The sequence below is a fragment of the Schistocerca cancellata genome, chromosome 6, assembly GCF_023864275.1.
Source record: "Schistocerca cancellata isolate TAMUIC-IGC-003103 chromosome 6, iqSchCanc2.1, whole genome shotgun sequence".
NCBI classification, from domain to species: Eukaryota; Metazoa; Arthropoda; class Insecta; order Orthoptera; family Acrididae; genus Schistocerca; species Schistocerca cancellata.
The window spans coordinates 678,135,221-678,147,707 of NC_064631.1; the positions used below are offsets into that span (position 1 = coordinate 678,135,221).

At 38.2% G+C, this 12,487-nt stretch overlaps 1 protein-coding gene across 2 annotated transcripts in view; it reads left to right on the top strand.

Annotated features, from left to right (window-relative positions):
- LOC126190978 (MAU2 chromatid cohesion factor homolog) overlaps positions 1-12,487 on the top strand; it is a 203,301-nt gene that overhangs the window by 130,857 nt on the left and 59,957 nt on the right. The gene's annotated exons all lie outside the window — the stretch shown is intronic.

A 12,487-nucleotide genomic window follows, 5' to 3' on the forward strand; every position in this document is an offset into this window, starting at 1 on the left:
GATTTTTTTCCATCACTTATTGTTTCTTGCACCTCTGGAAATAATTTGTGAATGTGAAAACTGCTAAAGTGTACTTTGTTTTGAAGTCCATGTTAAAGTGTAGGTCCATCTGTCATCTGTAACTGGCTGGTTAAGTCAATTAAAAGGTTGGAGGAAAGCAAGGGCATACCACCATCAGTAGTACCATGCCTTATTATGATCACTAAGGTGTTCAGTCAGATAAACTTTTGGGTTGATGGCAGCTTTAATACTAAATGAGAATGAAGACTTACCTTATGAAATTTGAAACTGAGAAAGTTGATGGCCAAGGTGATATAAGTAGTCAGATGTTTGACCTTTTACACTGTATTTATTTATTTATTCCTCACACTATGTGTTTCGAAAGTTGTCTTCTACCTTCATGTGCATTTAAGGAAAATATTTACATCATTCCTGTGAATGCTTTGATGAGATATATCACCATTGACAGTATTTTAGAGCCACAGTGCATGACAACACATCACATTACTCATGTAAATCACCCTTCATGAAGTGGTCAAAAGAACAAAGTGCTGTCAAGTAAGGTTGCCTTTTCTTCTGATAGGCTGTTTGCACGAATATATTTTAGCAGTCATGCACTGTGGTCCCAAAATATTGACAGTGGTGACATTGCTTGTCCCTGCATACATAGGAATAATGTGAATATTTCATCTAAACACACCTGGAAATGTCTAAAGACTTGGACGAAAGTCCACTTGGTATAACAAATGGCACCTCTCCTTAATAGTGAATAATTTTTTAAAATTAAATTTATTTAATTTTTTGTGTGGTGTCACCAATATGATGGCTTTTGCAAATGTCAAATACATATAGGTTTTAGTATTGCAGGTAGCAATCACAATAATCAGCAACGCTTATCAAAGTACATTACAATTTTTACACGTACCAGTACAACAACAATCATTAGTTACCACATACCATAATTTCTATATTTTATAAAATTGTCTTCTTGGTTAATAAAAAACACTTTGTATGTCTAGCTTATGTATGTATAATGTTACAGTACACTATTGGTCTCTTAATGTTTACTGCTTTAAAATTCATTAAGTGAATACATTCAGATACCTTTCAATTAACATTTTTTGGCTTGGATTTCAACTATTTCAAGTATTTCTTGCTACTAATTTTCATTTACTCTGGCAGCTTATTATATTTATCAACCCATTAATATATGAGCTCTGGTCTGTTGTTTTTAGTTTAGCTCTTCGTCTGAAGTAGTTACCTATGGACCTGGCGTTGTGGTCATATATCTCATTACATTTACAGTTTTCTGGGAGACAAAACAATAATTAATTTGTAGAGGTACTAAGGACAAGTAGTGGAGTATTTGTGTTGTGTGAAAGCTTCACAGCACAAATCTTTGTAGTCCAGTCCATGCATAGTCATTAACCTTCTTTTTTGTAACAGTAGTATACATATGTAGCACAACTACAGATTTCCGTGCAGTAGTTAATACAGGGATAGAATGTCCTGCTATACCCAGTTTTCAGGGTGTGGGTGGGCATCATTTTGGACATTTGGTTAAGAAGATGCAGGTAATTACTTAGTTTAGAACACTCTACAACTATACTGGTTAATCCACCAAAGGTCTGAGTGCCGATGGACACGTAGGAATTTACAGATGTTTGTTTTCACCATAATTATCCTACATATGTTGCTTCTGCATGAGTGTTGTGAGTTAACAGTTGCAGATACTAGCATCTGGGGTTGATTTACATAGGTCTTTAGTCCTTGAGGAAATATTGATTCTAATGCCCCATTAGTTGCTGAAAATGCCACTTCCTCACTATCTTTGTCATACAATAAAACTGAAGCAACCTGAGCATAATGTACTATTTGTGGTGTGTGAGTTAGAGAGATGTACAGTGTCATTAATGTATAAATCAACTCACAAAGGGAGGCCATGACGTTCAGATCATGGATTTATTTCAAACTTTGCAGACTTCTAGTAGTCCATTAGGACACCATAATATCCAAGTAGTAAGACATACTATGTGAGCAGTTTCAGTAAAATGGGAATAGAAGTTTTATGCGTCAAATATACTGGTGCATTGCAACTCTGAGCACTTAGGTCGCAGTAGCCAAGTGGTTAGCATTGAAGCTCCATAATAGGAGCAGCACGGGATCGCGTTCTACTTATCCTTTCTCTTTTATTTGAATGTATATTTTTTTCAACATTGGTAAAATTCTTTACCCTGTTATTATTTCATATATATGACATTTAAAAGGTATTATAACAAAAAAAAAAAAAAACTTGCATTTGCATGAACTTTTATTGAATTTCCATGTTGTTTGGCTGTTTAGTTATTTTGACTACTGCAACAAATATTATATCCATAATTATTGGCAAGTACCATTGTACATTCAATCCAGTAACACACCAATTACAGAGCTTGAACACTAACCACATTACTGGCACCAGCTCATGCTCAGAGTTGCAATGCTCCGTTACATATTGACAATATTATGAAAAGAATAGATTGCTACTGACCATATAGTCCATAATTGCAGACAGGCACAAGAGAGAGACTGCTGAGCATGTAAGCTTTCGACTCAAAGGCCTCCTCCTGAATCCAACACACACACACACACACACACACACACACACACACACACACACACACACAAGCATGTGACCACTCCTGAAGCCAGACTGCGAGCTACAGCACATGATTGGGGAGAATCTGGGTGATGAGGGTAAGGGGGAGGCTGGGGTGGGAAGAGGGAGGGATAGCAGGATAGGAGTGAAGGACAGTAAAGAGCTTGTTGTGGGAGTATACAGGGATGAGGTGGAGAGAGGATAGAGCAGCTGGGTGCAATCAGAAGATTAGACATAAGGCACGGGGAGAGGGGGTTGCAAAGGGGGAGAAGTAAATAGACAGTGGACTGTGGGTGTATTGGTGGAATAGAAGGCTGTGTAGTGCTGACACGGGCACAGGGAAGAGGGTAGGTGGGTGATGGACAGTGACTAACAAAGGGGGAGGCAAACTTATAGGAAAGTAGGATATATTGCAGGCAAGGTTTCCACCTGCACAATTCAGAAAAATTGGTTTTGGGAGGAAGGATCCAGATAGTACAGGTTGTGAAGAAGCAGTCATTGGAATGAAGACTGTTTTGTTGGGTAGTGGCTGCAGCTGAGCTTGCAGATCACATGACTGGTGTCACAGTTAGCAATGCCTGCGATGGGATAGGTGATGTTTGTCATGGGAGGATGTATGGGACAAGTTTTGCATTTAGGTCTATTACAGGGATATGAACCATGAGGCAAGGGGTTGGGAGCATGGGTTGTGTAGGGATGGATGAGGATATTGTGTAGATTTGGTGGGTCGCAGAAGGGGTGGGAAGGATATTGGGTAGGACATTCCTCATTTCCCTGGTAGGGAATGTGATTCAGTTATTCCAGTCCTGGATGGTACTGAGTCACAAGGGAAATGCTCCTTTGTGGCCAGACAGTGGGGCTTTGGGAGATGGTGGGTGACTGAAGAGATAAGGCATGGGATATCTATTTCTGAACTCTGAACTGGGTTGGGAGGCTAATTATGGTTTGTCAAGACCTCAGTGAGACCCTTGTTATGTTTAGAGAGGGACAGCTTGTTACTACAGATACAGTTGCCTAGGCTGTATGGAAGGGACTTCCTTTTATGGCATGGAGGTGTTGCTGGTGATTGGAAGGTTTGATATGGATGGAGGTGCTGATCTAGGCATGTTTTAGGCGGAGGTCAACATTGAGGAAGGTGACTTGTTTGGTTGAGTATGACCAGGTAAAGCAAATTGGGGGAGCTGGGGGGGGGGGGGGGGGTGTTGAGGTTCTGGAGGAATGTGGATGGGGAGTCCCCTCACTCCTCACCCACAATTCAGATCACAAAGATGTCATCAGTAAATCTGAACCAGATGAGGAGATTGGGATTCTGGGTGGTTAAGAAAGATTCATCTAGATGGTCCATGAATAGATTGGCATAGGATGGTATCACATGGGTGCCCATTGCCATACCCTGGATTCAGTACCAAGAGGTCATTCGTTGCTGTTACATCTGTAATGATGAGCAGTACCTCTCGAAATATACCAATGGAGCCCTCTAGTCCACCTATGCACTCTGTCTTTCTACTTCTCTCCTTTTCTGATACACTACCCCCCCCCCCCCCTCCCACCAATGCCCTCCATCTATCCTCCCAACTGCACCTAGCCATCCTACCCTCTCCCCACCTCATCCCTGTGTGCTCCCTACCCTAACACACCATGTTCTCTCCACCCCAGCCTCCTCCTTACCTCACCACTCAGATTCCTTCCCCTACCATGCGCTGTAGCTCAGTTTGGCTTTGCCAGTAGCCATGTGGGTAGCAAACTACCCTTTTCACAATATTGTCATTTATTTTAGCGTATATATTGGATGCATAAAACTTCTCATGTAATTTTCTCGAACTGACCTAAGTAGTACCCCTTACTACTAGCACACTATGCTGTGGCAATGGACGAAAGTGTACAAAGTTTGAAGTAAATCTGAGGTCCGAATGTTGTGGGCTCCCCTTGTCAATGCAATATGATTGCACAATACTTCAAATTGATCAATTAAATTGAGCAAAAGATATGTTGTTAGAATCATTGTATCCAGTCTCAAATTATTTGAATCAGACAGTGGAAAATCCAAGAGGGAATAATGATTTGAGATACTTAATGACTTTACAATTATCAAAGCAGTAAATACCAAGCTTTAATTGGTAATGGCCTAATAGTTTTTCCTACGTGCATGTTCCAGTAATTTTTCATTGCTCAGTTGTTGTAGAAACATTCAGTAATTAAGTGAACTGAAACACACTACATTGTGGATGGATGGTAAGTTTGAATGGCATGCTTTCTCCTCCCTCCCCTCCCCTTCTGTATATTACTATATTTTTCTTCTGCGTAATTTAGATTTCGGCTCTTACACCATCATATCTGGTAAAGTCAGCCCAAAACAGGTAAACAATACTATCTCATGCCTTTGATGTCATTTTTATAGTTACATCGTAGAGAATGTAGACTCTAGAAGACCTGATACAACATGTTAATGGTCTAAGAACTTTTAGCATTTTACGTTGTGCTTTCAAGCCTGGGTGTGGTTTTTAGGCTGTTTCCCACATTGCTGTAGATGAAAACCGGGCTGGTACCCACATCCTTCCTCAGATACGTGATACTGAAATCTAGATTATACGGAAGAAAAATACAGTAATTTGCTGTCCTATGGCATTGTATTCTTTCAAAAAATGCTGTATGACTGTGGCTCAGCATCATCAAAAACTTTTTAGTGGTGAGCTAGGTTCTTATAGAAAGTCTGTGCAGGTTTTCATCTCAATCTACTGACTTCTGGCATTGGTTGATGTGGAATTTGCTTGTCTTCGGCCAGTGTTATGTGCATGATCCAAGCAAGATACTGCAGTAATTAAGGCACTGGCCTCATTCAGTAGGAATGAGCGTAAAATCTTCATCAGGTAATCCTGATTCGTAATCTTCATGATTTCCCTAAATTGCTTCAGGAGATGCTAAGATGAAGCCTTTGATAAGATCACTATCAATTCTTTCCTTCATTCTCCACCCTCCTCCATCTTAGCTACACAATATAATGGTGACCTTATTGATGGGACATTGAATACCATCTTCCTCCATTTTCATTTTATCTCATGTTTATCCTCTTATTTTTTTTCTTACTCTGCCTCCACTATTCATTCATGCTTTATGAAGCCTCTTTACACTTACAATTTCACTTTTATGAGTTGTAAATATTTGTTGAACGGTTGCATTGCCCAATTAGTGATCCCCTTAGCTTCCTTCATTGAAACCATCTAACAGAACTCCAGACATTTTGCAAAGGCAGTCTACATTTGCACTGGAGACAAAGCCCAGTTTATTCAACAAATTAAGTTATAGAATGCTTCTAAGAGCAGTGCAAGCTATCTTTAAGTAAGCAGTCTGACCAAAGTTCAGTTTGTGGAGTGTTAGAATCCAGTTAGTTGTTAACAGAGACTGAAGAGCAAATACTCTTAAACAAAGTCCATGGTGAAAACCGAACTAGTAGACTGACTGGTGCACACTTCCACTACATCAACACTGTGCAAGAATTACGTCTGGCTCAGGCCAGCCCTGGGCAGGCTTATATGCAGGATTCTGTTGGGCATGGCCTCACACCAAAAGTGATCATGTATCTCTTGCAAGATTACTTGCTGTATCAAGGAACATCATATACAGAAATGCTGGTTTTGCATAACTGGAGAGGGCCATGTGATGACAGTGAGAATGATGTCTGTAGAATTAGTGTGTTAGGCACAGTTATAACCTGCCTGAATAGCCGTGGGCACTAAAGCACCTGCTTTTGGCCCTGGGAGGCACATGTATTCACACTAGCTGGCCATTGGCTGAGCGATGGCCAGTTTGCACTGGACAGCAGCTCACTTCCAGCAGAGGCAGCTTGGCTCCACATGGTTTTTCATGGGCTGTGCATAACGTCAGTATCGGGTCTTCAAACCAGAATACTGATGACCTATTTTAAATTCCATATATGATCAGGTACAGAGTTTGCTGTCAACCAATTAAGGTCTGTATTTGTCTGTGCAAATCTTTAACTAAATCAACAATCTGCAACCCTGTGAACTTCTGTGGTTTAAGAAACATAGTTTATCAGTACTGTTATTTATCACTTTATTCCACTTGTAAATTGCCTGCGTGTGTGTCCGTAACAACTTGAATTTCTTTAGTTTTAACATCATTATACTTGTGCAATCTGCATTGGGGAGACAGTAACATTTTCCTTAAATTAATTTGGAATTTTAAAAGCATCAATTTGCATGGAGCAAAAATCATTTGTTTCAGTGTTTTTTACTAGAGTTTGTTGCACATTTTTGACGCTCCTGTTCTGAATAAACAATCTCATGGTAAATAACACAGTTGTCTGTACCTTCACTTTTACCTGGCCCTCATCTGGTAACAATCCATCACATAAAGGCAAGACTGTAGACTGTGTCAGACAGGAGTTTTGTAAGCGATATTTATAGACAAATTTAAATATTTTTCCTCTGAAGTTGAGTTTAACATTTGTTTTCGGAAGAGGGGGATAAAGATTTTTTTTTTAATTTGGTAATTTGGTAATTATGGTAGTTACATACTAGTGATGGTTGTCTATGAAGATGATATATTCAGTTCTCTCACATACGATCTTCAATTCAGTCAGATAATACAAGGAGAACACTAGGTAATTGAGGGATATCAAAGAACGGATGGTGATGGAGTGTAAGGTGCCAGGTGTCTCACCCTAAAGATATTCAACCTGATGAGATTTCATTCAGGAGGTGATACCCTCAGGAAGCACGTGAGATGAATTTACCACCCATTAAAATTATATCGGTTTTCATAATGGTGAGAAAGCAAGCATGTATGATGATAGTCTGGAATGCTTAGGATCTCAAGGCTTGCCACACATTGTGTAATACTTTTGTTTTTATCTATTTCAAAATGCATTTGTATATACAACTGAATATAAGGTGGAGGCAGTGACATTTTAGTTAGATTTTTTTATGGATGCAAAAGTAACATAAAAAACCAGTATTTCAGGATGTCAGTGATTTAAGTTTCCCTTAAATTCATTGAAAAACTAAATGCAAATGTGGTTAGGTGTCCTTCACACAGTATTCATGGATCAAGAATAATTTATGCTACTAACGTACCTATGATAATTTTTACACTAAAAATTGTGAACAATATCATCATAAATAAATCTGTACATGCAGAATGAAATTTTCACTCTGCAGCAGAGTGTGCACTGATATGAAACTTCCTGGCAGATTAAAACTGTGTGCTGGACCGAGACTCGAACTTGGGACCTTTGCCTTTCGCAGGCAAGTGCTCTACTGACTGAGCTACCCAAGCACAACTCATGACCTGTCCTCATAGCTTTAATTCTGCCAGTACCTTGTCTCCTACCGTGCAAACTTCACAGAAGCTCTCCTGCACACACTCTGTTGCAGAGTGAAAATTTCATTCAGGAAACATTCCCCAGGCTGTGGCTAAGCCATGTCTCTGCAGTATCCTTTCTTCCATGAGTACTAGTTCTGCAAGTTTCGGAAGAAAGCTTCTGTGAAGTTTGGAAGGTAGGAGGCACAGTTTTAACCTGCCAGGAAGTTTCAAATCTGTATATGTCTATGACATATTAAATACAAATTTAATTGTATTTTATTTCCTTATCAATTATTTTGTAGTCAACATAATGAAAGCAGTTATATATAAATAAAATCACAGAACAAAAACAAAACTTGCTTTGGACCAGAATTGAAGCCATGTCCCACAGCATAATATCATGGTAGATTATGTGCTCAGCTGTCCCAGTGTTTCAGAAGCCGACACCATTTTAATGGATTGTAAATTCATCTTGTTCACTGTTTGAGGATGATATCTCTTGAGTGAACACCTACAAAGGTAAATGGCTTTAGAGTGAGATATCTGGTACATTAAACTACATCATGCGAACTGCTTAACCTTGTGAATCACCAGCTCCCTCTCTGTCAGTCCAGGGGCAGACTACTACTTCCTAAAGGTTCAGTCACTTTAAATATTTATAAATAACAGTAATATAGTTACTGAAGACTAGTAAGAAACCTAATATCTACTAGATCGGTCATGGTGCCATTATGAAATCACATATCCAACTACTGATGATTAAGTTTTAATAAAATAGTTTATTGTTTCATTAATCTCTCACTAAGCTGTTTACTGGTGATCAACACAATTTATTATGCTGAACTGATAAAAGATCATTAGCTCCCAATATAGTGGATAGCAACTCGGTATACAAATTTTAAAAAATGAATAAATTAACTGGGAAACACCAGACAGTGTTCACAGCTATGAAATTACTGAACTATTCTCACCAATAAACTGACTAATTGGCAATTTTCTGTCCTAAATGCTGATTAATTCAAAAATTTAAATAAATTTCCCACACTTTATCCAAAACTAAGTTCAACTCTGCACAAAATAGTGAGAGTGCCAGGATATTTCTAAGTCCCACAGAATGCTAAATATTTCAAACACGTAACAAATGCAGCTGTGCAATGACTGATGCTGCCTCCTTCAACTTGCCCCAAACTTTGCCTGCCACTTCCCGTACTGAATGACCATGAGGAATGTGACCACCAACCTTCTAAAGATGGTGTAACCCCATCCAGAAAACTGTCACCCTTCTCCAACTCTCAGAACCCCCCACCTGTGATAAGTGTGCACATTGATGTCACATACGGGCCTCGAGTGATTTCCCATTCTCTTATACAACTTTTGATATATAAGTTCAGTTGAAATTCTGTTTGCACCATTAGCTGTGTGCTGAAATTCCCCACTATAAACATATAACAATAATAATAATAATAATAATAATAATAATAATAATAATAATAATAATAATAATAATAATAATAATAAAGAATAGGCCTCTGGTATGTTCTGCCAGTCGTAAAAGGCGACGAAAAGAACAAACCACTAATAGGGCTAACCCTCCTTTTAGTGTGATTAGTTGGTTCAGGACAGAACTAATGAAGCCTCGGACAAGCGCTGTCATGGTCGGGGATGACGCTTGAACCCTATGCCTGTCCACAATGGTAACGACACTGCTAGCCACACGGAAAATGATTTAAATCCAAATAGAGGTGTTTTGCAGGATATGCTTCCTGCAACCACTCTAGAAGGAAAACAAAGGCAGAGGATGAGATGGTCAGATGAAGTTAACTGACACCTCATGTTCTGTTATTACCAAGCAACAAAGTTAGGAACCAACACAACTGGATACAGATAACAAGTATACACAACATTTATTACCAGATACCCAGAATTAAAATTTTTAACAGAACAACGATTAGCTGATCAGATCCGTGTAATAATCAAAAATAACAGGATACCCCAGTCAGAATTAGAAAACATCAAACAACAAGCACAACAAATACTGGAACAAAATAATGTGCAATCAGAAGAAGAAGAAAATACAGTAATGGACTCAAACATCCCAGAGCAAACAAACAAAGAACAACACTCATCAATTAAACAATCAGACGAAAACGAAATCTTAAGACAGCCACCAGAACAAGCACAAATAGAACACGAAGTGACACACATGTTAGATACAGAAGAAAAATTTCAGCTGACGTATATAGAATACAAAGACACAAATACAGACATTAGACCATTCTTGCATAGACCACCAAATAACCCACAAGTCGAAACAACAACAACAACAACAACAACAACAACTATCAACACAATCACACACAACAAAATAAATGAAAATACAACTATGGAAGAGTTACAACTACTGGTTTATATAGGAGCACTCACTACACTAAATATACACACTAGGCAGAGATCAGAACCAACTAACACACAGAAGAAACCCACAAAACCAGCATGGCAACACAGGCTACAAATCAGAATAGAAAAACTGAGAAAAGACATCGGACAGCTAACACAATTTATAAGTCATGAAATATCGGACAAAAAAACGAAAAAGGTTAGGTAAAATCTCACAACAAGAAGCGATAGAGCAATTAGATGAAAAGAAGCAGAAATTACAAGCATTGGCCAAACGACTTAGAAGATACAAAAAAAGTGAAAATAGAAGAAAACAGAACCAAACATTCAACACAGACCAAAAGACATTTTACCAGACATTAGATAACATGGACATTAAAATAGACAATCCACCAAACATAACAGACATGGAGCACTTCTGGAGCAACATATGGTCAAACCCGGTACAACATAACAGGCATGCACGATGGATACAAGCAGAAACACACACATACAAGATGATACCACAAATGCCTGAAGTGATAATTTTGCAACAGGAAGTCACCCAAGCAATTAATTCTACTCACAATTGGAAAGCCCCTGGAAAAGATAAAATAGCAAATTTATGGCTAAAGTAGTTCACCTCAACAAATTCACATCTAACTAAATTATTTAACATATTTAAAAAGAAAGATGATGAGACTTACCAAACAAAAGCGCTGGCAGGTCGATAGACACACAAACAAACACAAACATACACACAAAATTCTAGCTTTCGCAACCAACGGTTGCCTCGTCAGGAAAGAGGGAAGGAGAGGGAAAGACAAAAGGATATGGGTTTTAAGGGAGAGGGTAAGGAGTCATTCCAATCCCGGGAGCACATTGCAGATCCACACACATTCCCTGATACACTTACACATGGAATAACTTATCTGAAACCTAAAGATCAAGCAGACACAGCAAACCCAGCTAAATATCGCCCCATAACATGCCTGCCAACAATATACTAAATATTAACTTCAGTTATTACACAGAAATTAATGACACATACAACACAGAACAAAATTATAAATGAAGAACAAAAAGGCTGTTGCAAAGGAGCACGAGGATGTAAAGAGCAACTGATAATAGATGCAGAGGTGACATATCAAGCTAAAACTAAACAAAGGTCGCTACACTACGCATACATTGATTACCAAAAAGCTTTTGATAGTGTACCCCACTCGTGGTTACTACAAATATTGGAAATATACAAAGTAGATCCTAAATTGATACAGATCCTAAACATAGTAATGAAAAATTGGAAAACCACACTTAATATCCAAACAAATTCAAATAATATGACATCACGACCAATACAGATTAAGTGTGGAATATACCAAGGAGACTCATTAAGTCTTTTCTGGTTCTGCCTTGCTCTGAACCCACTATCCAACATCCTAAATAATACAAATTATGGATACAATATTACTGGAACATACCAACACAAAATCACACATTTGCTATACATGGATGATCTAAAACTACTGGCAGCAACACATCAACAACTCAACCAATTACTAAAGATAACAGAAGTATTCAGCAATGATATAAATATGGCTTTTGGAACATACAAATGTAAGAAAAATAGCATAGTCAAGGGAAAACACACTAAACAAGAAGATTATATATTGGATAACCACAGCGACTGCATAGAAGCGATGGAAAAAACAGATGCCTGCAAATATCTAGGATACAGACAAAAAATAGGAATAGATAATACAAATATTAAACAAGAACTAAAAGAAAAATATAGACAAAGACTAACAAAAATACTGAAAACAGAATTGACAGCAAGAAACAAGACAAAAGCTATAAATACTTATGCTATACCAGTATTGACCTACTCATTTGGAGTAGTGAAATGGAGTAACACAGACCTAGAAGCACTCAATACACTTACACGATCACAATGCCACAAATATAGAATACATCACATACATTCAGCAACAGAAAGATTCACATTAAGGAGAAAGGAAGGAGGAAGGGGATTTATCGACATAAAAAACCTACATTATGGACAGGTAGACAATTTAAGAAAATTCTTTATAGAACAAGCAGAAACTAGCAAAATACACAAAGCAATCACTCATATAAATACATCGGCTACAC